At 48.2% G+C, this 26,842-nt stretch overlaps 1 protein-coding gene across 4 annotated transcripts in view; it reads left to right on the top strand.

The window, feature by feature from the left end:
• Positions 1-26,842, top strand: part of ASG3 (SNF2 domain-containing protein / helicase domain-containing protein) — a 164,752-nt gene that overhangs the window by 93,867 nt on the left and 44,043 nt on the right. The window lies entirely within an intron of this gene.

Below are 26,842 nucleotides of genomic sequence, written 5' to 3' on the forward strand. Positions count from 1 at the left end.
ACTCTGACTTACTCCCTTGGAAGGACTTACTTCCCTAGCATATGGCAATTTCCTCTATGTCTTTGCCATGACTTTTGTAACTCGATGGCTTAGAGCCATAGTGTATCTTGTAATCATGTAAGCTTGTACCTTTTTTTCGTAATTAATACAATTACCTTTTACGGGAGAGAGAGAGAGAGAGAGAGAGAGAGAGAGAGAGAGAGAGAGAGAGAGAGAGAGGTTCCGCCCTGCTCGAGCCGTGCCCTCGCCCACCTGCGAACAGCCACTTGTCCTGCGAACTGGTTTCCCTGGCTGACCAGAGCGGGGTCTCATTTCGTCCTGCCTGTCCCATCGATTCGTCTCCTGTCCTAGCCTGACGTTTGTCTTCTGCCTGCACGAGCGTGTTCTGTCCCAGCAATTGGTAATCAGGGTTGACCTGACCTAATCTGACATCCCTGCTCTACGCCTGATAGGAGGGTGTGACGACCTGCCCTAATCCGGGCAGGTGGCTTCGCTTGCTTTTGAACAGTCCGTCCGCTTCTGTACCGGCGCCCAGTTGCGGCCTGCGTGTCTCTGCCCCCCGCGATTTTTTCACTCGGCTTCTGTCCGACATATGTGTTGATATAATATGGCTGGCCTGGATTTGGCTTTCATAGACCAAACGGTGGCAGCTCTTGGTTCGGATTCTGACAACGAGGAACCAGAGGACATGGTTCCGTGCACAGAGGAGATGCCCCCTGCTCCTGACCTCCAGCCAGCGGGCAAACGCACCAAGCATACTTCGGCAGGGATAATGGATCATCAGGATAGTTCCTATGCTCAGGTTGCTTTTGATTCTGTGGACTCCCAGGAGGTTGATTGGGAGCACCTGTTGGAGTTTGCTAACACTTTGCTGGGCGATTATGTTCAACATAATCAGGAAGTCTTTTCGGACTCTGCAACGGAAGATGTTCTGGAAGCCACTGTGGATCCGAAACATGTCTTGCGTTCCTTTTCAGTGTTCTATGAACGTGCTGTGATACTTTTTTTCACTGGTAGGATCCCGCTGCTTTCCCGTATTCGCCAGTGGCTGCACAGTCTGCTACAAGAGGAATGTGTTGAAGAGATTTTTGTTGGCCCCCGGGGGTTTTTTGAGGTGCTGTTGAAATCAGAGACACACCGTGCTGCTCTTCTGTCTAAACTGCCATTGTTCGTTGATCGCCGTCTGGTCCATGTGGTGCCATGGCGCCCCATGGCAGATTTTCAGCGTCTGCTGCAACGTGAATGCCCTGTGTGGGTTGAAGTGGAAAACTGTCCGGGTGTTTATTGGCCACTGCTAAAAGACGCCATGGCTGCTGTGGGCACTGTTTTGGTCCCCCCAAGCCTAAGGGCCATGAATCGCAACTGCCTGTGTATGTTATGGGACACTGCTCGAAAAAGGCCTGCTTGGTTGCGCATTAACTGCTCTGGCATGCATCCTTTACATTTTCGTTTGAAAATCGGGCAACTTTGCAGGACAATGCTTTTCATGTGGACAATTGAGGCATTTTATGGCTGAATGCCTAGAGAAGCACCACACTTCAGATGCCGAGCATGTTGCGCAGCCCATGGAAGATATGATGCGTGATGCGCCATCGCAAGATGCCACCCAGCCACCTCAAGTTTTGAATAAAGGTAAACAACAGGTCTCGGGTTTGGATTCTGGTGGCAATGACTGGGTAGATGTATGCGCGAAAAAAGGCAACAAGCATGCTGTTGGCATGATGGATACTGTGCCGGTTGCCTCACCGGATTCCATGCGTACGTATATGCGCAGGAGAGAAATGATGTCTTCAGAGCACTCTGCTCCGGCTATGGTTTCCTTTGCTCCCCGTCAACAGACAGCTAGGAGAGTGTCTTCAGATGGTCCTAAGGGTCCACCCGCTAAGCTGGCTTTTGATACTCGAGGTAATGTCATTACCCCATGGGATCGTCGTTATCCCCGCTCCATTCCCAAGTCAGTGGATATGCCATCCACTTCCAAATCTGGTCGTTAGAACTCTTTTGCCGTGTTAGCTGATTTCTTGGATAAGGGTGTACTAGACATTCTCGCCGAAAAGGTCTCATCGAGGCAAGCTATGCCTCGTACCTGATCCTTTTTTGCATCCACATGAAGATAGCTATGTGGAATGTGCGAGGAATTTGTTCTCGCCACAAGCAACATGCCATGTGGACAATATTGCATGAGAATCAGTGGGATGTTTTGTATGCTGTTGAACACAAGAGTCATAGTGAAGCGGGTAAAGTTGTGGATTGCCATCGTTTTCGTTTGTTCTATGCAGGGACACATGCCAGGCAGTATTCTGGTGTGCTTATGATTGTACATGAAAAATATCAGCCGGTTCTTATCAAGAATGATGTACATGGCCGCTTTGTGGTGATTGAAATTTTATTTGAAGGAGAGATCTTATGGTTACTTGGCCTCTATGCTCCGAATGATCCTCTCTCTCGTCGGGAGCTTTGGCATACCTTGCAGAGTTCCTTGTTCCTTGGCAGACGGGGTTTTTTGATGGGGGATTTTAATATGTGTGTTGATTCTTTACAGTCCACATCAGAACATTCGATTATGGATGCGCTGGAAAGACGTACGTGGCAGCAGTTGGATTTTGCCGTTCTTTAGCAAGATCTCTGGTCTTGGCTGTATCCTTCTTCTACATGGTTTACCTTCCATTCTGCAGAGTATGCCACAACATGGTCGCGGTTAGACCGCATTTACATCATGCAGGATGATGATTTCCTTCCTGCGATGCTCGAAATGAAAGTGTTACAACAATATGCATTGTCGGATCATTTCCCTCTGCAGCTTGAGCTCCTTGCACAACCAATTGCTCCTTTCAAGCAATTTCTGGATAGACTCCCGTTGCGTTTCAACTCGTCTTATTTGAAGCATGCAATCTTCCAGGGCTATATGCAGCAATTGATTGATCGGTTCTTACTGGATTTCTCATCCGAGGGCACTGCTTCCTTTCAACGATTGCCCTCCAATGTGCAGCGGGTTGCTCGCCAGTATGGGATCCATCATGCCTCTCTTTGTCGGCGGCGCCGACAAGCAGCCGAGGAACTACTGGCTTTGGTTCGTTCTTTGCTGGTGGACACTCCCGATGATGCATTTCTGCTATCATTGGCAACGCATCTGGCTGATCTTATTAAAGAGTTTCAGTTGAAATCCTATCAGCAGGTCAAATTGCAACAGCTGACGGACTCTCTGCAAGACAGTGCTTGTCAGACCCATAAGTTTTTTCGAGCTCTCCATGCCTCTCCTGCTCGAGAGAATATGACGAGGCTCCAGGATGAAGAAGGTCAAATGGTTCTTGATCCACAGATGATTGTGAATATGTGTAGAAATTATTTCCTCGACCTTCTTGGTTCTACTTCTCCGCCTTCAGGCCAAATTACTCATGCCCGTTCAGTTTTTTATGATCTGGTCCGCAATCAGGTTCCTCAGGACATGCAATCTACTCTGGAGGCAGATATTTGTGAGTCGGAGGTCATGGATGTTCTGCTACACTTGCCTAAGGGTAAAAGTCCTGGCTGGGATGGTCTTACCAATGAGTTCTTTGAGTTTTTTGCTACCCAGCTCGCGAAAGCTTTGACGGCTTTGTTTCAGCGGGTATGGGAAACGGGGATTATGCCTTCCTCTTGGAAAGATGCTCTTATTAAACTGCTTCCAAAAGTTCCTTCGCCATCCATGTTGAAACAGTGGCGCCCAATTTCTTTGATGGGTTCTATATATAAAATCTTTTGAAAAGTTATGGTGAATCGCCTCCATAAGCATCTTCCTGCCATTGTGCATCCTCTCCAATATGGTTTTATTAAGGGCAGAAACATTTTGCACAATGTCTTAAATGCGCAACTGGCAATTGATTATGCAAGGCATTCAAATCAGGAGGTCGTATTGGTTCAATTGGAGCTGGAAAAGGTTTTTGATTATCTGGACTGGTCTTTCATTGCAGAACTTATGTCTGCTATGGGCTTTGGTGCTCGGATGTCTCGTCTGATCTATACTATTAGTGTTGCAGGATCTTCGCGGGTCATGTTGAATGGAGGAGTTACCAAGCCAATTGTCCTTGCCCGCTCTGTCAGACAGAGGTGCCCTTTGAGTCCTCTCTTCTTTGCCCTTGCGACTCATCCGGTTCTTTCAATGCTATCTCATATGGCAGCTTCTACTCAGTTGGTTGGATTGTTGCTTTCCTCTGGATAGCACTTCATCAGTCAATCCTTGGCTGATGACAGTTTTATGATTCTGCGTGCGGACAAAGATAAGCTTCATAAAGCATTAGATGTTTGGGCTCTTTTTGGTCAGGCTTCTGGTCTGCGCTTTAACGCCTTGAAATCGGCCATTCTCAGCTGCACGGAGTCGGATTTGCAGTCACTGGACTGGCAGGGCATGGTTGTCCCTCGTGGCTCCATTGCCCAAAGCAGCTATTACAGTGAATGATCTTACGAAGTCTATTCGTTTCATGTTATGGAAGAAGGATTCCTTGCATGCGGGTATTTCCTGGATTTCTTGGTCGCATGCATGCACCCCAAAACGCATGGGTGGAGGGGCTGTTTTGGATGCCCAGAGTCATATACTGGCACTCCGTTGGTCTCTTTTTCGCGCCACGTGCTCGGATTGTCATCCTTGGGTCGTCATAGCCCGTTACTTTCTTGAGGATCACGGGCTTCTGCATGGTAATACCCACATCCGCAGTTCGTGGTGGCATGTTCTTAATGCAGATTCTCGGTTCTCCAGTTCTTCCTCATCTCTACTTGCCCATTTGGTGTGTTCCTGGAAACTGGTCCTTCCGAAGTCTCAGTGGCATCCAGCGGAGGATCGTTCGGCCACTAATTCGTTTCAATTGGAACTATTGGCAGTCTCACGGTTAATTTCGTGGGACGGTAAACATGAGCTTTGACCACAATTCAACCGTATGGCTCGTTTGGGCTTAACTTCGGTCGCGGATGCTACTCTTGCCAGTCGCAATGTGTTCATGTCGTTTCGTACAGCCAGGAGGATTTTCAGGATCCCTCGTGGATACAGGTTTTTATGGGAACAGCTTTTGAGGGTGCTTCAGAGCAGACAACCCTTTCCTGGCCTTGCTACGGATCGTCCCTGGCAGGATTGGGACTTTGCAGGTCGGCTGCATTTAGAAAAGGCTTCAGCTAACCAGGTGTATCATCTTCTGATTAAAGATCATCAATGGGTGGTTACTAAAGCTAATATTCTATGGGGATTGCATAAATCCTCGTCATGGTGGAGGGTAACTGTGATGGAGGGTTGGTTAAATAAGACACCATTCAAATATAAGGTCTTTCTTTGGAATGTGATGATTGGTGGTCTTCCGCTTGCTTCAGCTCTTTCAAAGCGCCGCAACTCCAATGGCAACTGTTTCTTTTGCACCACCAATGTGGAATCCGCCCGTCATCGTTTTATTTCTTGCTCCCTTGCTCAGAAAATCTGGTCATTCTTGTCAGCCATCTGGCGAGCGGTGGTTGGATTCTTGCTTCGCCCGTTTGATTGGGTTTTCGCACAGCCCAAATATCCCACACCGACACAGCCACATATGAAGATCTTGTTTCACTTTCTTCGATATTGGGGCTGATGGCACAAGTGAGAGAGAGAGAGAGAGAGAGAGAGAGAGAGAGAGAGAGAGAGAGAGAGAGAGAGAGAGAGAGAGAGAGAGAGAGAGAGAGAGAGAGAGAGAGAGAGTATATTAACGTCTCTAAAAGGCCAATGTGGCCTATGAGACCAAAGCAGTACATACAATGATGGTGTGTTTCTTATCTAGAACGAGAAAAAAGATGAAAAACGTGCCTATAAGACTGAAAAGGAAATGAAATAGTGTCCCATAAAAGGGAAACATGTCAGTGATCTGAAAGTGAGAGTAGAGAAAGGAAAACTCTCCATCAATGATATGTCTGTTCTCTAGGGAGGTGTATCTCTACATAGCTGAGGCGTCTTGGCATCTGTCTCCTGTGGCGCTCAATGATGGCTTTAATTTGTCTGTGGTGTGGATGTCTAGGCCTTCGTCCGGGTGGACGTGGGCGCCTAGACCGGCTAAGTGCCATTGCTCTATCCAAAGGGACACCTACGGAAGATGAGGTCCAATGATGATGTACTCTTGTAGGCTGTGTGGCAGTAGTAGTGGTATCTGCTATACTCTGTCGTGTATCCATGAAAAAGTCAGAAGAGAGAGAGAGAGAGAGAGAGAGAGAGAGAGAGAGAGAGAGAGAGAGAGAGAGAGAGAGAGAGTTATATTAACGTCTTCTAAAGACCAAAAGTGGCCTATGAGACAAACTGTGATACAACTGATGAGGTCCAGCTATCCAAAATAAAAGTGCTGAATGAAAAGCTAAAAGCTGGAAACTGAAAATACGGTGCTGTGAGTGTGATAAGTGTCGTGTATGTGTATGTGCGTATGTAGCTCTGGTACTCCAGATAATGGCTACAAAAGGGAAACAAATGTCGACTGTGATAGGGGAACAACTGTCGGCTGTGATAAAGTGGTGCGATGTGTATATGTAACAGATGCAGGGAGATATACTATCCTGGGATGTAGTAGCAGTCGTCGAAGTCGCTAATACCTTGAATTTCGGCAAACCTGCAACAATATTTTGGGCCTGCATTGATTTAAGTCGCTGTACATTAACATGACCAATGCGTTTATGCCAGATATCAATATCTGCAACTACACCGGTCCCATGTGCAAACATTGCTGCACTCAATTCAGACATGTCTGCATCCAATGTAAACATTCTGCCCTTCTTCTTTCCTTTTGCTATCAAGCGACCTTTATTTTTCATATCCTCAACAAAGCATCCATGAGGATTAAATCTGACCTGCAAGCCCTGTTCAACCATTTGACCAACAGAAACCAGATTCTTGGTGATATTCGGGACATGAAATACATCAGACAGGTATTTCTTTTTCCCATCCTGCATAGACGACACACATGTAGCTTGGGCGGGTGACGAAGCCGTCCGGGGAGATATGCAGGAAGTGTTCTCGGTAGAAAGCCTTCTTGGTTCCTAGTTCCGATGTGAGGGTCACCCATGTCCTGGCGGTGTCTGTCTCGATGATATCCATTCTGGTGATGCGATTTACCTCCTCCTGGCTGAGCTCCAGGTGTGGGCAGTCTAGGCTGTATTGTAGTGGGGGGAGGTGGTCCATGTGCAAGCCATGGAGCCGTAGCCAGGTCTCTGTTCGGGCGTACCGGCACTCAGTGTCCCCTTGTGTTGCTAGCTGTTTGGATGAGTTCAGGGCGAGTCTGGGGTACCGGTGCTGGGCAGGTGCCATATTCGGCGCAAGAAGGTGACGGTCTGGAAGAGGGCCTCAGCCACGAGGGGCGGTGCCCCCAGCTCTGCGCGGATGATCTCGTGTGGTACGGAGGGCTTGCTTCGGATCATCCGTGAGATCATAAGTACTAGGGGTCTTTCCATCTGGTCCCATCCCTCATAGGTGGCCTCCTCCTCAGGCAGTGGCTGATCCTATGGGGCCCTCCGTGTGTGGTAGAGATTGGACCCCCATATGGGAGCCACGTACAGGAGGGTTGGTGTGACCAAGGTGTCAAAAAGCCAGAGTTTTGTCCGGGGTTTCTGGAACTGTATGCGGGTACATTGGTTCTCCATTGACCCGAGGGCTGCATAGCCTCGGGTTAGTCTATCTTCCATGGCTTTTCTCAGGGTAAATCTCGGTCCAGAGAATGTAATCCCCAGATAGACGTATCTTTGGACCACGTCCACGGTTTCTCCACCGTATGTGAAGGGGGGTACTGACCGACGGAGCCATTGGGTTGACGTGTTGAATACCATGACCTTGGTTTTCCCCAGGTTCACAGTTAGGTCTTTGTCTTGGCAGAAGGCCTGTAGTGCGTCCAGTTGGCGCTGCCGCCTTTTGGGTGTGCTGGAGATGAGGACTATGTCGTCCACATATAGTAAGATAGGTATCAATGTCCCTCCCAGGCTCGATGCCACCTCGCCCAATTTATCTATGTATTCTGAGATCTCATTAATGTAGAGGCCAAATAGGGTGGGCAAGCCTGGACGTTCTGTCGCCCCCTGCCTGCTGCCCGCCCTGATCTGCCCGTTTTGCCACCAAGGGGTAGCAGGCAATCACACCCAGGTTGCCACACAGAGCGCGCGATAGCGTGAGCCAGCAAAGGCAACGAGCCCTTCTCTGCCTGCGGACGTGCCTTCGCTGCACAGCGGCCGTCTGTTTTTGCGCACGCGCTTCTCAAGCTTCTTCGTTGGTCCAGTGCCGGGTCCGTTTTGCTTGAGAAAGAGGGAGAGCGGCCTGCGCATTCTTGCCTCCCGTGAGATCTTCGTTCGGCCTCTGACCAGTATATGCAGTGATACACCATGGCTGGCCTGGACGTGGATTTTATAGACCAAACGGTGGCAGCGCTTGGTCGGGACTCTGATACCGAGGAACCCGATGATATGGTTCTGTGCAACGAAGAGATGCCCACTGCTCCTGACTTTCAGCCTGCAGGCAAACGCACCAAGCACACTTCGGAAGAGTCAATGGATCATCAGGATCGTTCCTATGCTCAGGTTGCTTCGGATTCTGCAGACTCTCACGATGTTGACTGGGAGCATTTGCTAGAGTTTGCCAACACTCTACTTGGCAATTATGTTCAACATAATCAGGAAGTCTTTTCTGACTCTGCACCGGAAGATGTTTTGGAAGCCACTGTTGACCCCAAATGTGTCTTGCGCTCCTTTTCAGTATTCTATGATCGTGCGGTGATACTCTTATTTACTGGTAGAATCCCCCAGCTTTCCCGTATTCGCCAGTGGCTGCACAGTCTGCTACAAGGGGAATGTGTTGAAGAGATTTTTGTGGGGCCCCGAGGTTTTTTTGAGGTGCTGTTAAAATCTGAGACGCACCGTGTTGCTCTTCTGTCTAAACTGCCTCTGTTTTTTGATCGCCGTTTGGTCCATGTTGTACCATGGCGCCCAATGGCAGATTTTCAGCGCCTGCTGCAACGGGAGTGCCCTTTATGGGTCGAAGTGGAAAATCGCCCTTATTGGCCACTGTTGAAGGACGCCATGGCTGTTGTGGGCACTGTTATGGTCCCTCCAAGTTTAAGGGCAGTGAATCGTAACCGCTTGTGTATGTTATGGGACACTACCAGGAAAAGGCTTTCGTGGTTACGTCTCAATTGCTCTGGCATGCATCCTTTACACTTTCGTTTGAAATGGGGCAATTTTGCAGGACACTGCTTTTCCTGTGGAAAATTAGGGCATTTCATGGCCGAATGCCCAGAACAGCAACACACTTCAGATGTTGGGCATGTTGCGCTACCCATGGAAGATATGGTATGTGATGTCCCGTCACAGGATGCTATTCACCCACCTAAAGCTCTGGATAAAGGTAAACAACAGGTTTCGGGTTTGGATTCCCGTGGCACAGACTAGGTTGAAGTACGCGCAAAAAAAGGTACCACGGTGGTTGCTGGCATGGAGAATTCTGTGCCTTCTGCGTCACAAGATTCCATGCGTACTTATATGCGTACGAAAGAAATGTTGCCGTCGGAGCACTCTCCTCTTGCGATGGCTTCCTCTGCCCCCTGTCCTTAGCCCACTCGGAGAGTGTATTCGGATCGTCCAAAGGGTCCACCAGGTAAGCTGGCTTTTGATACCAGAGGCAATGTCATTACCCCGTGGGATCGTCGTTATCCCCGCTCCATTCCCAAGCCAACAGATATGCCATCTATCTCCAAATCTGGTCCGCAGAACTCTTTTGCCGTGTTGGCTGATTTCTTGGATGAGGGAGTCCTGGACATTCTCGCAGAAAAGGTCAAATCGAGGCAAGCTGTGCCTCGTACCTGATTTTCTTTTACAAAAAACACATGAAAATAGCCATGTGGAATGTGCGAGGAATCTGTTCTCGCCATAAGCAACATGCCATGTGGACTGTATTGCATGAGAATCAGTGGGATGTCTTGTGTGCTGTTGAACACAAGAGTCACGGTGAAGCCGGAAAAGTTGTGGATTGCCATGGCTTTCGTCTGTTCTATGCAGGGACACAGGCCATGCGTTATTCTAGTGTGCTCATGATTGTACACGAATAATATCAGCCTCTTTTTATTAAAAATGATGTGCATGGCCGCTTTGTGGTGATTGAAATTTTATTCGATGGAGAAATCTTATGGTTACTTGGCCTCTATGCTCCGAATGATCCTTTATCGTGCCGGGAGCTTTGGCATACTTTGCAGACTTCTTTGTCACTAGCCAGACGGGGCCTCTTCATGGGGTATTTCAATATGTGGGTTGATTCTTCGCAGTCCACATCGGAGCATTCGGTAATGGACGCGCCGGAAAGCCGCAGGTGGCATGACTTGCTGTTCTTAAGCAAGATCTCTGGTCCAGGCTGCACCCGTCTTCTACAGGGTTTACTTTCCATTCCGCTCAGTATGCAACAACATGGTCGCGGCTGGACCGCATATACATCATGCAGAATGATGATTTCCTCCCTGAGATGCTTGAAATGAAAGTGTTGCAGCAATATGCATTGTCGGACCATTTTCCTCTGCAGCTTGAGATGCTCGCACAACCCATTGCACCTTTTAAGCGATTTCTGGAGAGGCTCCCTTTGTGTTTTAACTCGTCTTATTTGAAGCATGCAATCTTTCAGGGTTATATGCAGCAATTGATTGATAGATTCTTACTGGACTTCTCCTCTCAGGGCACTGCTTCGTTTGAACGATTGCTCTCTAATGTGCAGCGGGTTGCTCGGCAGTATGGAATCCATCATGCCTCTCTTTCTCGACAGCGTCAGCAAGCAGCGGAGGACTGGCTGGCTTTGGTCCGTTCTCTGCTGGTGGACACTCCAGATGATGCATTTCTACTGGCACTGGCATTGCGTGTGGCTCATCTTGTTCAAGAGTTTCAGTGGAAATCGTATCAGCAGGCCAAATTGCAGCATCTGACGGAGACTTTGCAAGATAATGCGTGTCAGACTCATAAGTTCTTTCGAGCCCTCCGTGCCTCTCCTGCTAGAGAGAATATGACTAGACTCCTGGATGCAAAAGGGCACCTGGTCCTTGATCCGCAGACTATTGTGCATATGTGTAGGAATTATTTCATCGACCTTCTTGGTTCCACTTCTCCACCTTCAGCCCAAACTACTCAGGCCCGTTCAGTTTTTTATGACCTGGTCCGTAATCAGGTTCCGTAGGACATGCAAGCCACTATGGAGTCAGATATTTGTGAGGCGGAGGTTATGGATGTTTTGTTACACTTACGCAAGGATAAAAGTCCTGGCTGGGATGGTCTCACCAATGAGTTCTTTGAGGTTTTTGCTACCCAATTGGCGAAACCATTGACGGCTTTGTTTTAGCAGGTGTGGGAAACGGGGATTATGCCTTCCTCATGGAAAGGACTTATTAAACTGCTTCCAAAGGTTCCTTCGTCGTCTATATTGAAACATTGGCGCCCAATTTCTTTAATGGGTTCTATGTACAAAATCTTTTCCACAGTAATGGCGAATCGGCTCCACAAGCATCTCCCTGCCATTGTGCATCCTCTTCAATATGGTTTCATTAAGGGCCGAAACATTCTGCACAATGTATTAAATGCGCAACTGGCGATTGATTATGCAAGGCATTCTAATTAGGAGGTCGTACTGATTCAATTGGACCTGGAAAAGGCTTTCGACTATCTGGACTGGTCTTTTGTTGCAGAGCTTATGTCTGCTATGGGCTTTGGTGATCGGATGTCTCGACTGATCTACATCATCAGTGCAGCGGCGTCTTCGCGAGTCATGTTGAATGGAGGCGTTATCGAGCCATTTGCCCTTGCCCGCTCTGTCAGACAGGGGTGCCCATTGAGCCCTCTTTTCTTTGCCCTTGCGACTCATCCAGTTCTTTCGATGTTATCTCATATGGCAGCTTCCACTCAGTTGGCTGGATTGTCGCTTCCTTCTAGACAACATTTCATTAGTCAATCCTTGGCTGATGACAGCTTTATGATTCTACGGGCGGATAAGGATAACCTTTGCAAAGCATTGGATGTTTGGGCTCTCTTTGGTCAGGCTTCCGGCCTTCGCATCAATGCGTTGAAATCAGCCATTCTCAGCTGCACGGAGTCGGATTTGCAGTCATTGAACTGGTAGGGTATCATTGTGCCTCGTGGCTCCATTGTCACGCATCGTGGCTACCCCTTGGGCGTTGATGTTCCCCCAAAGCAGCTTCTACAGTGGACTTCTCAGAAACTGGCGGCTAAGTTCCTGTATTGGAAGTCTCAGGCTTGGCCATTCCATGTTCGCCTCAAAGTAGCCCTTGCTGCCTTGGACTACTACTACTCTAAATGCTCTGACTCAGTTTATTCGTTTTATGTTATGGAAGAAAGATTCCTTGCATGCAGGCATTTCCTGGATTTCTTGGTCGCATGCGTGCACCCCCAAACGCATGGGTGGAGGAGGTATTTTGGATGCCCAAACTCACATGCTGGCCCTCTGTTGGTCTCTTTTCCGTGCCATGTGCTCAGATCATCATCCGTGGGTCGTTATAGCCCATTATTTCCTTGAGGAGCATGGGCTTCGGCATGGCAATACCCAAATCCAGAGTTCTTGGTGGCATGTTCTTAATGCGGATTCTGGATTCTCTAGTTCCTCTTCATCACTGCTTGCCCATTTGGTATGTTCCTAGAAACTGGTCCTCCAGAAGGCTCAGCGGCATCCGGCGGAGGATCGCTTAGCTGCTAACTCTTATTCAACTGGAATTGCTGGCAGTCTCGCGGTTACTTTCATGGGAAGGTAAACAAGAGCTTCGACCACAATTCAACCGTATGGCACGTTTGGGCTTAACTTTAGTCGCGGATGCCACCCTTGCCAGTCGCAATGTGTTAATATCGTTTCGTACAGGCAGGAGGATTTTTAGGATCCCTCGTGGATACAAGCATTTATGGGAATAGCTTTTGATGGTGCTCCAGAGCAGACAACCCTTTCGTGTCCTTGCTTCAGATCGTCCTTGGCAAGATTGGGACTTTGAAGGCCGGCTAGGCAAAACTTCCGCTAATCAGGTCTATCATCTTCTGATTAAAGATCATGGCTGGTTACTAAAGCTAATGCTCTATGGGGATTGCGTAAATCCCGGTCATGGTGGAGGGCAACTGTGATGGAAGGGTGGTTGAACAAGACACCCTTCAAATATAAGGTCTTTCTTTGGAGGGTGATGATTGGGGGTCTTCTGCTTGTTTCGGCTCTTTCCAAGCGACGAATATCCAACGGCAACTGTTTCTTTTGCACCACGAGTGTCGAATTCGCCCGTCACCGATTTATTTCTTGCCCTATCGCTAAGAAAATATGGTTGTTCTTGTCAGCCGTTTGGAGAGCGATGGTTGGTTTCTCGCTAAGGCCCTTTGATTGGGTCTTTGTGCAGCCCAAATACCCAACATCGGCACAGCCACATATGAAGCTCGTGTTTCACTTTCTTCGATATTGGGGCTGTTGGCTTAACTGGACCATTCGGAATGCTTTTCTTTTTGATTCCGCCTGTAATGTTCAGCGGCATATTGCTAGGCTTAACGGTCTCTTGTATTGGCAGATAGATCTTCTTCAGCATTCTGACTTACTCTCCCGGGAGAACTTGCGTCCCTGGCATATGGCAATTTCCTCTACGTCTTTGCCATGACTTTGTAACTCTTAGTACTGGAACCTTTTCACATGATGGCTTAGTGTCATCATGTATCTTTTAATCAAGCAAACTTGTACTTTTTTTTGGTAATTAATACAATTATCTTTTACGGAGAGAGAGAGAGAGAGAGAGAGAGAGAGAGAGAGAGAGAGAGAGAGAGAGAGAGAGAGAGAGAGAGAGAGAGCTACGGCGGAGAGATGGCGCGTTACGGGAGCTTGTCGTCAGACCTGCGCAGGGTTCGTCCGGTGCTCTACCGTTGACATCTCCCGCCCCGTCATGTGGCCTGTTCGTCCGCGCGCCCCGTCACGTGGCCTGTTCGTCCACGCGCCCGGTCACGTCCGTTCGCCTGTTCGTTCGTTCGCGCACCCCGTCAGTTCGCCTGTTCGCCCACTCGCCTTGTCACGTCTGTTCGCCCCGTCACGTCGCCTGTTCGTCCGTCCACCTGGTTCCTTGAGAGCACCTCCCTGCCCTGTTCGTCCGTCTTCCTGGTTTGCTGAGAGCGCCTCCCTGCCCTGCCTGCGACCTGAGCTTGCGATCTAACCCTACGACCTGACCCTGCACAGGAGCGACCTGACCGTGCGAATCTGCTTCGTTTTCCTGTGCGACGACCCCGACCGTCTGTGTAGCAGGCGGCTGCACTGCAGACTTCACCGTCAGTCCCCCGTCTCTTCTGGCCTTCGAAGCCTCTGTACTAAGAGCGACCGGCACGCAGTCTTCTAGGTTTCTAGCACAGTAGAAAGAATTCTGTGATACAGCAGAGGGTCGGCCTCCGCCGTGTGAGAAACCAGCTTTCAGGGGTGCAGATTTCTAACTCAGCAGACAGAGACCTGTGCTGCAGCAAGACACAGAAATAGAGAGAGAGAGAGAGAGAGAGAGAGAGAGAGAGAGAGAGAGGCCTGTGCGCCCTGTGTTCCACCCGCTTGCCCCTGCACTGTTAGGGTTGTGCCCTGCCGCACGCCCTCTTGGGACAGGTCGCGATTGCGGCGGACAAGGTCGCGTCTCCCGCTCTTCACCGCGCGTCAGTCCTCCTTCGAGATCCAATCGTGATAGAATATGGCTGGTCTGGATCTGGATTTTATAGACCAAACGGTGGCAGCGCTTGGTCTGGATTCTGATACTGAGGAGCCTGAGGATATGGTTCCGTGCACCGAAGAGATGCCCCCTGGTCCTGACATCCAGCCTGCGGGTAAACGTACCAAGCATACTTCGGAAGAGACAGTGGATTATCAGGATCGTTCCTATGCTCAGGTTGCTTCGGATTCTATGGACTCTCAGGATGTTGACTGGGAGCATTTGCTGGAATTTGCCAACTCTCTGCTTGGCGATTATGTTGAACATAATCAGGAAGTCTTTTTTGACTCTGCACCTGACGATGTTTTGGAAGCCACTGTGGACCCGAAAACTGTCCTGCGCTCCTTTTCGGTTTTTTATGATTGCGCTGTGATACTCTTCTTCACTGGTCGAATCCCACTACTTTCTCGTATTCGCCAGTGGCTGCATAGTCTGCTACAAGGGGAATGTGTTGATGAGATTTTTGTTGGGCCCCGAGGTTTTTTGGAGGTGCTGTTGAAATCTGAGACGCACCGTGCTGCTCTCCTGTCTAAATTGCCTTTGTTTTTTGATTGCCGGTTGGTCCATGTTGTACCATGGCGCCCAATGGCAGATTTTCAGCGTTTGTTGCAACTTGAATGCCCTGTGTGGGTTGAAGTGGAAAATTGTCCGGCTGTCTATTGGCCACTGTTGAAGGATGTTATGGCCGTTGTGGGCACTGTCCTAGTTCCTCCAAGTCTAAGGGCTGTGAATCGCAACCGGTTGTGTATGTTATGGGACATTGCAAGGTTTGAAATGGGGCAATTTTGCAGGACATTTCTTTTCCTGTGGACAATTGGGGCATTTTATGGCCGAATGCCCGGAGCAGCAACAGACTTCAGATGCTGGCCATGTTGCGCTGCCCATGGAAGATATGGTGTGTGATGCTCCGTCGATGGATGCTATCCACCCACCTAAAGTTCTGGACAAAGGTAAACAACAGGTTTCGGGTTTGGATTCCCGTGCCACTGTGACTGGGTTGAAGTACGTGCAAAAAAAGGCAATAGGGTTGTTGTTGGCATGGAGAATACTGTGCCTACTACCTCACAAGATTCCATGCGTACCTATATGCGCAGGAAAGAAATGTTGTCTTCAGAGCGCTCTGCTCCTGCTATGGTTTCCTCTGCCCCGCGTCCTCAGCCCACCAAGAGAATGTATTCGGATCGTCCAAAGGGTCCACTTGCTAAGCTGGCTTTTGATACCAGAGGCAATGTCATTACCCCGTGGGATCGTCGTTATCCCGTTCCATCCCCCAAGCCAGCAGATATGTCGTCTACCTCTAAATCTGGTCGTCGGAACTCTTTTGCTATGTTGGCGGATTTCTTGGATGAGGGAGTCCTGGACATTCTCGCAGAAAAAGTCAAATCGAGGCAAGCTGCGCCTCGTACCTGATTTTGTTTTAAATACACATGAAAATAGCCACGTGGAATGTGCGAGGAATTTGTTCTCGCCACAAGCAACATGCCATGTGGACTGTATTGCATGAGAATCAGTGGAATGTCCTGTGTGCTGTTGAGCATAAGAGTCACGGAGAAGACGGAAAAGTTGTGGATTGCCATGGCTTTCGTTTGTTCTATGCAGGGACACAGGCCATGCATTATTCGGGTGTGCTCATGATTGTACATGACAAATATCAGTCTGTTCTTATTAAAAATGATGTGCATGGCCGCTTTCTGGTGATTGAAATTTAATTCGAAGGGCAGATCTTATGTTACTTGGCCTCTATGCTCCGAATGATCCTTTATCTCGCCGGGAGCTTTGGCAGACTTTGCAGACCTCGTTGTCACTTGGCAGACGGGGCTTCTTGATGGGGGATTTCAATATGTGTGTTGATTCTTCCCAGTCCACATCGGAGCATTCATTAATGGACGCGCCGGAAAGTGGTATGTGGCATGAGTTGGCTCTTGCTGTTCTTAAGCAAGATCTTTGGTCTTGGCTACACCCGTCTTCTACAGGGTTTACTTTCCATTCTGCCCAGTATGCAACAACATGGTCGCGGTTGGACCGCATATATATCATGCAGAATGATGATTTTCTTCCTGAGATGCTCGAAATGAAAGTGTTGCAGCAATATGCCTTGTCGGACCATTTCCCTCTGCAGCTTGAGCTGCTTGCACAACCCATTGCACCTTTCAAGCTATTTCTGGAGAGACTCCCTTTGCGTTTCAACTCATCTTACTTGAAGCATGCAATCTTTCAGGGCTATATGCAGCAATTGATTGATGGATTCTTATTGGACTTCTCCTCTCAGGGCATTGCTTCATTTGGAAGATTGCTCTCTAATGTGCAGCGGGTTGCTTGGCAGTATGGGATCCATCATGCCTCTCTTTGTCGGCGGCGTCGACAAGCAGCAGCAGAGGACCTGCTGGCTTTGGTTCGTTCTCTGCTGGTGGACACTCCGGATGATGCATTTCTGCTAGTACTGGCAATGCGGGTGGCTCATCTTATTAAAGAGTTTCAGTTGAAATCGTATCAGCAGGCCAAATTGCAATATCTGATGGAGACTTTGCAAGATAGTGCATGTTAGACTCATAAGTTCTTTCGAGCTCTCCATGCCTCTCGTGCTAGGGAAAATATGACCAGACTCAAGGATGGAGAAGGCCACCTGATCCTTGATCCGCAGACTATTGTGCATATGTGTAGGAATTATTTCCGCGACCTTCTTGGTTCCACTTATCCACCTTGAGCCCAAACTACTCAGGCCCGTTTGGTGTTTTATGACCTGGTCCGCAATCAGGTTCCGCAGGACATGCAAGCTACTATGGAGTCACATATTTGTGAGGCAGAGGTTATGGACGTTTTGTTACACTTGCCCAAGGATAAAAGTCCGTGTTGGGATGGTCTCACCAATGAGTTCTTTGAGGCTTTTGCTACCCAACTGGCGAAACCATTGAAGGCTTTGTTTCAGCAGGTGTGGGAAACGGGGATCATGCCTTCCTCATGGAAAGGACTTGTTAAACTGCTTCCAAAGGTTCCTTCGCCGTCTACGTTGAAACATTGGCGCCCAATTTCTTTGATGGGTTCTATGTATAAAATCTTTTCCAAAGTAATGGCGAATCGGCTCCATAAGCATCTCCCTGCCATTGTGCACCCTGTCCCGTATGGTTTCATTAAAGGCCAAAACATTCTGCATAATGTATTAAATGCGCAACTGGCGATTGATTATGCAAGTCATTCTAATCAGGAGGTCGTACTGATTCAATTGGACCTGGAAAAGGCTTTTGACTATCTGGACTGGTCTTTCGTTGCTGAAGCTATGTCTGCTATGGGCTTTGGTGCTCGGATGTCTCGTCTAATCTACACCATCAGTGCTGTGGCGTCTTCGTGAGTCATGCTAAATGGAGGTGTTACTGAGCCATTTGTCCTTGCCCGCTCTGTCAGACAGGGGTGTCCTTTGAGCCCTCTCGTCTTTGCCCTTGCGACTCATCCAATTCTTTCGATGTTATCTCATATGGCAGCTTCTACTCAGTTGGCTGGATTGTCGCTTTCTTCTGGACAGCGCTTCATTAGTCAATCCTTGGCTGATGACAGCTTTATGATTTTGCGTGCGCACAAGGATAACCTTCGAAAAGCATTGGATGTTTGGGCTCTCTTTGGTCAAGCGTCCGGCCTTCTCATCAATGCGTTCAAATTAGCCATTCTCAGCTGCACGGAGTCGGATTTGCAGTCCTTGGACTGGCAGGGTATGGTTGTTCCTCGTGGCTCCATTGTCAAGCATCTTGGGTACGCTTTGGGTGTTGATGTTCCCCCAAAGCAGCTTCTGCAATGGATTTCTCAGAAAATTGCGGCTAAGTTTCTGTATTGGAAGTCTCAGGCCTGGCCCTTCCATGTTCGCCTCAAAGTAGCCCAGACAATTATGTTGCCAATGCTCACATATTTCTTGCCATTGCTGCCCTGGACTACTACGACTCTGAATGCTGTACTCAGACTATTCATTTCATGCTATGGAAGAAGGATTCATTGCATGCAGGTATTTCCTGGGTTTCTTGGTCGCATGCGTGCACCCCCAAACGCATGGGTGGAGGGGCTATTTTAGATGCCCAAACTCACATGTTGGCACTCCGTTGGTCTCTTTTCCACGCCATGTGCTCGGATCATCATCCGTGGGTCGTTATAGCCCGTTATTTCCTTGAGGATCATGGGCTTCTGCATGGCAATACCCAAATCCGGAGTTCTTGGTGGCATGTTCTTAATGCTGATTCGCGGTTCTCCAGTTCTTCTTCATCGCTGCTTACTCATTTGGTATGTTCCTGGAAACTGGTCCTCCAGAAGGCTCAGTGGCATCCAGCGGAGGATCGCGTAGCTACTAATTCTTTTCAATTGGAATTGCTAGGAGTCTCGCGATTACTTTCATGGGAAGGTAAACACGAGCTTAGACCACAATTCAACCGGATGGCACGTTTGGGCTTATCTTCAGTCGCGGATGCCACCCTTGCCAGTCGCAATGTGCTAATATCGTTTCGTACAGCTAGGAGGCTTTTCAGGATCCCTCGTGGATATAGGCATTTATGGGAACAGCTTTTGATGGTGCTCCAGAGCAGACAACCCTTTCCTGCCCTTGCTTCGGATCATCCCTGGCAGGATTGGGACTTCGAAGGCCGGCTGAATTTAAGCAAAGGTTTTTCTAACCAGGTGTCTCATCTTCTGATTAAAGATCATCAATGGCTGGTTACTAAAGCGAATACTCTATGGGGATTGCTACCTGGTCATGGTGGAGGGCAACTGTGATGGAGGGCATGGTTGAACAAGACACCCTTCAAATATAAGGTCTTTCTTTGGAGAGTGATGATTGGTGGTCTTCCGCTTGCTTCAGCTCTTTCCAAGCGACGAATCTCCAATGGCAACTGTTTCTTTTGCACCACTACTGTGGAATCCGCCCGCGGCACTGATTTATTTCTTGCCCCATCGCTAAGAAAGTCTGGTTATTCTTGTCAGCCGTTTGGCGAGCGGTGGTTGGTTTCACACTACGCCCCTTTGATTGGGTTTTTGTGCAGCCGAAATACCCCACTCTGGCACAGCCACATATGAAGCTCATGTATCACTTTCTTCGATATTGGGGCTGTTGGCATAACTGGACCATTCGGAATGCTTTTCTTTTTGATTCCGCCTATAATTTTCAGCGGCATATTGCTAGGCTTAAGGGCCTCTTGTATTGGCAGCTAGATCTTCTCCAGCATTCTAACATGCTCTCTAGGGAGGACTTACGTCCTTGGCATATGGCAATTTCCTCCACGTCTTTGCCATGACTTTGTAACTCATAGTACTGGAACCTCTTCACATGATGGCTTAGGGTCATCATGTATCTTGTAATCAAGTAATCTTGTATTTTTTTCGTAATTAATACAATTACCTTTTACGAAAAAAAAGAGAGAGAGAGAGAGAGTTGAATTAATGTCTAGAAAAGGCCAAATTGGCCTATGAGGCCAAAATGTTACACTTGAAAGTCAAGGAACTTTTTCGAAGTCCCAAAAAGAGTTGACATGTAATGCTACAACTAATCATATAAAAAAATAATAGTACGTAGCTGATAAATACAAGATGGTATCTAGACTAGATACAATGTGGAATTGCTCAAGGAGCACTCTCATCCCAAGATATCCTTCATGGACCTATCTAACATAGAAAAGCTGAAGCAACGAGATAGGCTCCTTGATGAAGATCTACGATCCTTTGTATTTGCAGAGGTAATATCTCTTGTAGGGGCGTGGACATCTATTGAGGTTGAAAACAGCTACATTTATTTATCCCTGTGTGTGAACACACATTATTGTGTGTAAAAGTGTGTGTTTAGGTGTGAACACGTTTTACACCACTCAGCATTAAATAAGGGTCAAAGGTGTAGGTGGATACCTTAGCTTGTATATTTAGGTCGTATCACTTGTACTTTGATGAACAACTATCACATCAATCTATTCAGCTTGTTGTGTACTTGCAAGAGTTCTCTCTCTCTTCGTAAAAGGTAATTGTATTAATTACGAAAAGTTTTCATGATTATAAGATACACGATGGGTACCCCATCATGTGTACCAAGTGACTGTTTACAAGAACCAGAGGGCCAAATAGTTACAAAATCATGGCAAAGACGCGGAGGAAATTGCCATGTGCCAGTGGCGTAAGTCCTCCCGAGAGAGGATGTCAGAGTGCCGGAGAAGATCTATCTGCCAATACAAGAAACCTTTAAGCCTAGCAATATGCCGCTGAACATTATAAGCAGAATCAAAAAGGAAAGCATTCCGAATGGTCCAGTTGTGCCAACAGCCCCAATATCGAAGAAAGTGAAACAAGATCTTCATATGTGGCTGTGTCGGTGTGGGATATTTGGGCTGCGCGAAAACCCAATCAAACGGGCGAAGCGAGAAACCAACCACCGCTCGCCAAACGGCTGACAAGAATGACCAGATTTTCTGAGCAAGGGGGCAAGAAATAAAACGATGACAGGCGGATTCCACAATGGTGGTGCAAAAGAAACAGTTGCCATTGGAGATTCGGCGCTTGGAAAGAGTTGAAGCAAGCGGGAGACCACCAATCATCACCCTCCAAAGAAAGACCTTATATTTGAATGGTGTCTTATTTAACCAGCCCTCCATCACAGTTACCCTCCACCACGACCAGGATTTATGCAATCCCCATAGAATATTAGCTTTAGTAACCAGCCATTGATGATCTTTAATCAAAAGATGATACACCTGGTTAGCTGAAGGGACTGCCAACAGTTCCAATTGAAACGAATTAGTGGCTAAACGATCCTCCGCTGGATGCCACTGAGACTTCCGGAGGACCAGTTTCCAAGAACACACCAAATGGGCAAGCAGAGATGAGGAAGAACTGGAGAACCGAGAATCTGCATTAAGAACATGCCACCACGAACTGCGGATGTGGGTATTACCATGCAGAAGCCCGTGATCCTCAAGAAAGTAACGGGCTATGACGACCCAAGGATGACAATCCGAGCACATGGCGCGAAAAAGAGACCAGCGGAGTGCCAGCATATGACTGTGGGCATCCAAAACAGACCCTCCACCCATGCGTTATGGGGTGCATGCATGCGACCAAGAAATCCAGGAAATACCCGCATGCAAGGAATCCTTCTTCCATAACATGAAACGAATAGACTTCGTAAGATCATTCAGTGTCGTAGTAGTCCAGGGTAGCAATGGTAAGAAATATGTAAGCATTGGCAACATTATTGTCTGGGCTACTTTGAGGCGAACATGGAAGGGCCAGGCTTGAGACTTCCAATAGAGAAACTTAGCCGCCAGTTTCTGTGAAATCCACTGTAATAGCTGCTTTGGGGAAACATCAACCCCCAAAGGGTACCCAAGATGCCTGGCAATGGAGCCACGGGGGACAACCATGCCCTGCCAGTCCAGTGACTGCAAATCCGACTCCGTGCAGCTGAGAATGGCCGATTTCAAGGCGTTAATGCGCAGACCAGAAGCCTGACCAAAAAGAGCCCAAACATCTAATGCTTTATGAAGATTATCTTTGTCCGCACGCAGAATCATAAAACTGTCATCAGCCAAGGATTGACCGATGAAGTGCTATCCAGAGGGAAGCAACAATCCAGCCAACTGAGTAGAAGCTGCCATATGAGATAGCATCGAAAGAACCGGATGAGTCGCAAGGGCAAAGAAGAGAGGACTCAAAGGGCACCCCTGTCTGACAGAGCGGGCAAGGACAATTGGCTTGGTAACTCCTCCATCAACATGACCCGCGAAGATGCTGCAACACTAATAGTATAGATCAATCGAGACATCCGGGCACCAAAGCCCATAGCAGACATAAGTTCTGCAATGAAAGACCAGTCCAGATAATCAAAAGCCTTTTCCAGGTCCACTTCAACCAGTACGACCTCCTGATTTGAATGCCTTGCATAATCAATTGCCAGTTGCGCATTTAAGACATTGTGCAAAATGTTTCTGCCCTTAATAAAACCATATTGGAGAGGATGCACAATGGCAGGAAGATGCTTATGGAGGCGATTAGCCATAACTTTTGAAAAGATTTTATACATAGAACCCATCAAAGAAATTGGGCGTCACTGTTTCAACATGGATGGCGAAGGAACTTTTGGAAGCAGTTTAATAAGACCGTCTTTCCAAGAGGAAGGCATAATCCCCGTTTCCCATACCCGCTGAAACAAATCCGTCAAAGGTTTCGCGAGCTGTGTGGCAAAAAACTCAAAGAACTCATTGGTAAGACCATCCCAGCCAGGAGTTTTGTCCTTAGGCAAGTGTAACAGAACATCCATGACCTCCGACTCACAAATATCTGCCTCCAGAGTAGATTGCATGTCCTGAGGAACCTGATTGCGGACCAGATCATAAAAAACTGAACGGGCATGAGTAATTTGGCCTGAAGGCGGAGAAGTAGAACGAAGAAGGTCGAGGAAATAATTTCTACACATATTCACAATCATCTGCGGATCAAGAACCATTTGACCTTCTTCATCCTGGAGCCTCGTCATTATCTCTCGAGCAGGAGAGGCATGGAGAGCTCGAAAAAACTTATGGGTCTGAGAAGCACTGTCTTGCAGAGTGTGCGTCAGATGTTGCAATTTGACCTGCTGATAGGATTTCAACTGAAACTCTTTAATAAAATCAGCCAGACGCGTTGCCAATGATAGCAGAAATGCGTCATCCGGAGTGTCCACCAGCAAAGAACGAACCAAAGCCAACAGTTCCTTGGCTGCTTGTTGGCGCTGCCGACAAAGAGAGGCATGATGGATCCCATACTGGCGAGGAACCCGTTGCACATTGGAGAGCAATCGTTGAAAGGAAGCAGTGCCCTGGGATGAGAAATCCAATAAGAACCGATCAATCAATTGCTGCATATAGCCCTGGAAGATTGCATGCTTCAAATAAGATGAGTTGAAACGCAACGGGAGTCTATCCAGAAATTGCTTGAAAGGAGCAATTGGTTGTGCAAGGAGCTCAAGCTGCAGAGGGAAATGATCCGACAATGCATATTGTTGTAACACTTTCATTTCGAGCATCTTAGGAAGGAAATCATCATCCTGCATGATGTATATGTGGTCTAACCGCGACCATGTTGTGGCGTACTGGGCAGAATGGAAGGTAAACCCTGTAGAAGAAGGATACAGCCAAGACCAGAGATCTTGCTTAAGAACGATAAAATCCAACTGCTGCCACGTACGTCTTTCCGGCGCATCCATGATCGAATGTTCTGATGTGGACTGTAAAGAATCAACACACACATTAAAATCCCCCATCAAAAAACCCCGTCTGCCAAGGGACAAGGAACTCTGCAAGGTATGCCAAAGCTCCCGACGAGATAGAGGATCATTCGGAGCATAGAGGCCAAGTAACCATAAGATCTCTCCTTCGAATAAAATTTCAATCACCACAAAGCGTCCATGTACATCATTCTTGATAAGAAGCGGCTGATATTTTTCATGTACAATCATAAGCACACCAGAATACTGCCTGGCATGTGTCCCTGCATAGAACAAATGAAAACCATGGCAATCCACAACTTTACCTGCTTCACTATGACTCTTGTGTTCAACAACACACAAGACATCCCACTGATTCTCATGCAATATTGTCCACATGGCATGTTGCTCTTGGCGAGAACAAATTCCTCGCACATTCCACATAGCTATCTTCATGTGGATTCAAAAGAGGATCAGGTACGAGGCATAGCTTGCCTCGATGAGACCTTTTCGGCGAGAATGTCTAGTACACCCTCATCCAAGAAATCAGCTAACATGGCAAAAGAGTTCTGACGACCAGATTTGGAAGTGGATGGCATATCCGCTGACTTGGGGATGGAGCGGGGATAACGACGATCCCATGGGGTAATGTCATTAGCTCGAGTATCAAAAGCCAGCTTAGCAGGTGGACCCTTAGGACCATCTGAAGACATATCCTAGCAGGAGCAGAGTGCTCTGAAGACATCATTTCTTTCCTGCGCATATACGTACGCATGGAATCTGGTGAGGCAATAGGCACAGTATCCATCATGCCAACAGCATGCTTGTTGCCTTTTTTCGCGCGTACATCTACCCAGTCATTGCCACCAGAATCGAAACCCGAGACCTGTTGTTTACCTTTATTCAAAACTTTAGATGGCTGGGTGGCATCTTGCGATGGCGCATCACACATCATATCTTCCATGGGCTGCGCAACATGCTCGGCATCTGAAGTGTGGTGCTTCTCTGGGCATTCAGCCATAAAATGCCTCAATTTTCCACATGAAAAGGAATGTCCTGCAAAGTTGCCCCATTTCAAACGAAAATGTAAAGGATGCATGCCAGAGTAGTTAATGCGTAACCAAGCAGGCCTTTTTCGAGCAATGTCCCATAACATACATAGGCGGTTGCGATTCATGGCCCTCAGGCTTGGGGGGACCAGAACAGTGCCCACAGCAGCCATGGCGTCTTTTAGCAGTGGCCAATAAACAGCCGGACAGTTTTCCACTTCAACCCACACAGGGCATTCACGTTGCAGCAGACGCTGAAAATCTGCCATGGGGTGCCATGGCACCACATGGACCAGACGGCGATCAACGAACAATGGCAGTTTAGACAGGAGAGTAGCACGGTGTGTCTCTGATTTCAACAGCACCTCAAAAAAACCCCGGGGGCCAACAAAAATCTCTTCAACACATTCCTCTTGTAGCAGACTGTGCAGCCACTGGCGAATACGGGAAAGCAGCGGGATCCTACCAGTGAAAAAAAGTATCACAGCACGTTCATAGAACACTGAAAAGGAACGCAAGACATGTTTCGGATCCACAGTGGCTTCCAGAAGAGTTCTCTCTCTCTCTGCATCTGTTACATATACACATCGCACCACTTTATCACAGCCGACAGTTGTTCCCCTATCACAGCCGACATTTGTTCCCCTTTTGTAGCCATTATCTGGAGTACCAGAGCTACATACGCACATACACATACACGACACTTATCACACTCACAGCACCGTATTTTCAGTTTCCAGTTTTTAGCTTTTCATTCAGCACTTTTATTTTGGATAGCTGGACCTCATCAGTTGTATCACAATTTGTCTCATAGGCCAGTTTTGGTCTTTAGAAGACGTTAATATAACTTTCTTTCTTTCTCTCTCTCTCTCTCTCTCTCTCTCTCTCTCTCTCGGGGGATGTCATGTTGGCTGGAGACTTCAACGCACGCACAGCACAAAGGCAGACCCCCTTCTTCGAGAGCGAAGACCACATGTACAAAGAGATTGAATCGGAGGAGATAGGACTCAACCGGGCGTTACAGGACACACCTGAGTGCACCGAATATGGCGAACACCTACTGGCGTTAGGGGGGGCACACGGACTGGCCATCCTCAACGGCCTCGACAAATGGCCCGGGTCGGATGCCCTCACATGCTTCCCACACAAGCACGCGGCCAACTGCATCGGATGGGGGGCACATGGAGCACCCACATAGAAACTGGGAGCAAGCACAGTGGACTATATCCTCGGCCCTCTATCACTTATCCCGGACGTCCAGTCCTTTAAAATATCCCTCGCCCACTCGCAGTGGCTGCCGACCATGCATACCTACAATTTGATATAACCTGCAGGTATGACCTAACCCCCCCAGCAAGCAACCCCCCAAGATTTTCCAGGTACCACTTTACCAGGCTAATTGCGAGCGCATACTCCGACCATCTCTATTGGAGCCTGCAAGAAATGAACCCCCACGCTCCCCTGGAGGAGGTCACAGCACAGTTGGCGGGCACACTACACACCTCAGCTGCCGAATACTTCCCCCACACATCCCCCTCCCCCCACCCCACCCCTCCGAACAAGAATGTCCCACAGAATAGCTGGTACGACGCAGAGTGCAGGGAAACCCGGCTCCGTCTTCAACAGGACGAAGCACGGGGAGTACACACGCATAAACAGGCACGCTTGATCTTCCGTCGCCTAGTGCGACGGAAGAAACGAGCCTACCTCTCCAAAGTGGAACACGAATTCTACCAGCTATTCTCAGGACAGGACAGCAAAGAGGCATGGAAGGCGTTTCAGGAACCCTGAGCCCAGACGCCCATCACCTCCCCGGACACTTGGCACGCATATGCAACCTCACTATACCAAGTACCCAAGCAGCCCTAGCTACCCCGGCCCCCAGGGTGCAGACCCGGATCATCCACATT

Source organism: Lygodium microphyllum, chromosome 13 (genome assembly GCF_053477565.2).
Source record: "Lygodium microphyllum isolate KBCC chromosome 13, Lygodium_microphyllum_v1.1.10, whole genome shotgun sequence".
NCBI lineage: Eukaryota > Viridiplantae > Streptophyta > Polypodiopsida > Schizaeales > Lygodiaceae > Lygodium > Lygodium microphyllum.